Raw genomic sequence first — 4,678 nt, forward strand, 5'->3', positions numbered from 1 at the left:
TAGTTACACTGTGTATGTTTTTGAAGGTGCTGCCATCTCAGCCCAGACCCCTCCCAACAACTTTTTACTACTGAGTGAATGGTTGCCCTGACTTTATTTAGTCTCTAGCCTCCTTAGGAAAGGCCTTGCTCTCACTGTGCTCATCAAGGTATTAGCTGATGGTAATGTTGTATTGCTGCTGTTACACCGCCAGTCAGGATTAGGCTTTATAAGGCTCTGTTACTAACATATGTGGAGATATGGATGGATAAATGGGTGTTTTGATTGAGCTGTGAGGCTTCTGCTGTAGCCTAATGTTAAAAAAAGAAAATGGTTCTTTAGATCATTTAGAGTTGGGGCAGTAGTAGCTGGAGGCAGCAGAGTGACAGTTAGGTGCTCAGGCAGATGAGCGGTTTCTGAGAATGAGGTTCTGTACGGGGCGGGGGGGGGGGTCACGGTCAGGGCTGGCGTGCTAAGTGTGGCTCTGCCTAAAGGTGCTGTGTGACTCTGGCTAACTCGTTAAAACCTTGACGTGGTGCTTCCTGTCCGCAGAACAAGGGAGTTGAGCTATATAATGTCTGGAGCCTGTTTCAGCTCTTTAACTATGGTGTGGCTTGTACCACCCTGTGTGCATACTGCTGATGTCATGGCAGCCGGGAGGGCATGGGTCTACACAGGGTTGTCTCCAGAAGTGGCCAAGCTTTGGAATTTGGGTCCTGGGACCTGTAAGGTTTTGTAAGGTTCTCACAGACTCACGATTTGTGCACTGCATATAATGTAAGCAGGTATCAATTTTGTACATTGAATCTATTTTAAATATTTTAGAGGAATTAGTCCATTATTTTAGATATATCCTGCAATGAGAGACTAGAAGTAGGATCCTTTCATGAGGATTTCTGTTCTTAGCTTTTATTAAATGGATCCTTCAGAGAATGAAGGAGTTAAAGTTTCAAGTTCAGATGGTATGTGGAAGACAGGAATTGACTCCCTGTGCCCCCTTCAGGATCAGGACAGGGATGGAAAGGTCTAAACACAAATGTAAGATGAAGAGGGTTGCCTTTGCTTCACCTACTGATCTATCAAGCATCTTATTAATATGCACACCCCAGAGAAAGGCTTGAGATTCTTTCTGCTTTTCTTGCAATCCCAGGTTTTGCCTGATCTGATAGTCTGCTTACCACACCTCAGAATGACAGGACTTAAAGGGACCTTAGGAAGTTTTGCATCTTTTGTATACAGTGATGTGCTGGATATGCTTTTCTAAGAAATTAGGACTTAAACTCACAAACAGCAACATAGAATAACAAAAAATCCCCCACACCGTAGTGCATTTTAATCGGACTCTAAACGTACTGAACTAATTCCTGACTGAACAAATACAGGATAATTAAGCCAGAGCCGGAGGCCCTTTGCTGTACTGCTAATGGTATTTATGAGTTTACAGTAGTGGTTTGCAATATTTGACTATGTGTTAGAAATAATATTTTATAAATAATTAGTCCTGCTGGGTCTCACTTCCAGAGGGTTCTGAGTCAGTTGACTTGGGGTGGGGCCTGATATTCAGTATTTTTGGAGCCTTTATAGGTGATTATGATCACTAATTGAAATTGAGAACCACTTTGTGCAGAGTTCATGAGTGTGTTTCTGTGGGTTCTTAAGTCCACACAGCCATGAAGAAGTAAGGAATTGATGCTCAGAGAAGAACCCATCTGGCATGCGGCCTGTAGCTGGTAAATAGCACAGGAGAATTGCAGGCAGGGTCTCCTGGTTCTGAAACACACAGCCCCACCTGATGTCCCCTTTCTCTTGCGGCGGTAGCAAGAGTTTGTATTATGCTGAGACCTGGATAATGTTACAGAGTGCTTGCTGAAGCATCTTCATTCATGAACAAACAGCACATCCCCATTCATTTTATTTCAAGCCTTTTATTACCTGAGGTGGAAATGCAATAGCCATTTCTTGAAAGGAATTGTGGGGTAGGTGCATATTAAGATACATAATTAAAAATATTAAGACATGGTTCAACATCATAGACGTTGCCCAGGAGGGAGGGAGGGTTTCTACACAGCTGACTGTGGGTTTAACTGGTACCCATCGTCAAATGCTTTTCTAGTTGACAGAAAACTAAGAAAAATGAGGAAAGGAATCATAGAGGGGTGGTATTTGATTTGTCTTTAGAGCTGACATTCTGGCAGGTGGGGATTTGGAAAGCAGAGCACATCACTAGATAACACGTAGATGGGAGAGGGAAAAGTGAGGTAGAGGGGAATTTTCAAATTGGATCAGAACTGTGCAGCAGGAGGCAAATCAGAAGACGGAACTGAGAGGAGACTGGAGTTGGGGATTACAAGTAGAAGGGTTTGGCTTTGGTCAGGACCAGGAGGAGGGAGTGAAGAGACCAGTGTGAAGGGTAGACTCAGACTTGGTGATGGTTTTTGTTGGAGAGGAGTGGAAGGTGTTCAAACCTGGACTTGTGAGAGAATAAAAACTGATGACTGAACTGAAGGGACGATGCAGATGTCCTCTAGGACGCATGACCTTTCCTGGAGGAGCTTAGGGACAAACACTGGTGCTTGTTCTCAGCTCTGTGGCTGTCATGTCTCTGCAGTGACTTTCTCCTCTTCACCTACCCTGTTCCGTCCACCTGTTGGCTTGAACTAGCCCTACGAGGGCCCTAGTCACGTGACTCAGTTGGCACTCACTGCCTCTTGTCACCAACATCCCCATTGCCACCAGAGGCACATTGGATATCTCCTACATTGGGTTGCTTGCTCTAAGATGAGCAGAGGAGGTTTTTTGCTTTTTTTTTTTTTTTTTTTTGTGGTGGCCTCCAGTTTTTCTCTAGATAGTTGGTACCCACCAATTCAAGGTGGTTTTTGCTTGTTTGTTTGTTTTGTTTTACGTCTCATGTTGAGTAGAGAAGTCCTGGCTGAAAAAGGTTGGTGACCTCCATGTATGCATATCACAGCCCTTAAAAAAAAAAAAAAATCAAAGACGGGATCCTACCCAGTGGGTGCACGATTTTGGAATGTTCCAAGGGTTTTGCCGGGATAATCTTTAAATGCATTTTCCTTTTGATCCACTTCAGAAGAGACTAGGAGGCAGGGGTGGCGTGGTAGGAGAGTACATTTGAGGTGTCAACAGTCTCTGCAGTGTCAGGTCAATTACATCAGCACTTGGTCTAGACCAGGGGAAAGGAATGATTGTGCCTCCTGGGAATGTCACAAGGACCTGATAATTATATTTGGCTAAGCTATGAGGAGTGGCTCCGTAATGTCATTGCTAAGAATGACCCTTTCAGAAGCCTTTCTGGATGCCTGAGCTTTTCGGATGGACAGCGGCGCTTCATTTCTGCAGTGCCTTCCTTCATGCTGGGCAGTTTCCCAGGTGGTCCTCCTCCTCCCCACCCTTGCTTCCTTATCTGTATTTTCTCTTGTCTCCCCGCCCGCCCCTAGCCCCGTTTCTCCAGCCCCTTCTGCCCTTACCACAGCTTCCACTCTCCCGTGCTGGAGGTGCAAAGTATGAGGATGCTGGTGCTGGATGTGCTCAGAGGACGGCTCGTTCAGCGCCTGAGGTAGCCTCAGTCCATGCTTCCGTGACGTGCTTCCATGCTGCAGTGGCTACCTTTGTGTTCGTGGGACTCAAAAGTCTTGGGAAAGGTGACCAGGAACCTGTGACAGCAACAGATGCTTTCCCAAGTGTGCCATATATTATGCTCTTCAACACAGTTTACTAATCTCTGCCTCAGTTTCTCCATCTGTGAAAGTGATGTAATACTTATCTACCTCCCTTGGATGTTGTGAAGATTAGTATGTGTTGGTAAAGCACTTTTGAAATAAAGAATGATACCAAGCATTTGACATTACTGTTGTCATGGATGTGCTACTATAGAGAGGCTAGGCTGCCCTATAGTGAAAGCCAGAGTGTGCCATCATACCCAGTTTAGACAGTACTAAGAGAAAACTCAAGCCTCCTTACCTAATTTACAAGTACTCTACCAACTGAGTTGCATCCCCAGCCCCATGATTATTTTCTTATGAAAAATTTCAAGATTGCATTTCTTTAAATAGTCCTTTGGTACATTTAGAGTGAGATTCAATTTATAGAAATGTGATTTATGCATATTTTTAAAGAACACAGCTGTTGACTCTCCATTACTCAATACAATTACAGGCTTACAATCTGGTTATTACCTAACAGTGTAGTCTGTTGTCATTAGATAGGAAATGTTTGTGTGGCACCGGAGCCTGGAGCCTCACACATGCTAGGCAGGTGCTCTATCACTGATCCACACCACAGCCCTACATGGAAATGTGTATGGTCACACTCTCCAAACGTCCAGCCTCTGAGGGAAAGGTCAGCATCCTTCTGAATGGACATGATAGGTACCCTATTGCATGTGATCCAGCCCTCTAGTTCTGCTGGCAAAATGTCTGAAACACCACAGTTTGGGTGGGGGCAACCATGTTTATTCACCAAGGGAATGGTACAAGCTCTTCGGACAGAATCCTCGACTACACTTTTAAATGTTTGCTAAGATACTAAATTCTGGTCTGAGATTCCTCTTTTGGAAACTGGGGCTGGTGCACTGCTGGACAGGCCAAGAGGAACCTAGATTTTCTGGGAGGGTACAAAGCTGGAGTTCTGTGCCTTCCTTGCATATATTAAACATACACTCTACCATTAAGCCACACCCTCA

Source organism: Onychomys torridus, chromosome 2 (assembly GCF_903995425.1).
Source record: "Onychomys torridus chromosome 2, mOncTor1.1, whole genome shotgun sequence".
NCBI lineage: Eukaryota > Metazoa > Chordata > Mammalia > Rodentia > Cricetidae > Onychomys > Onychomys torridus.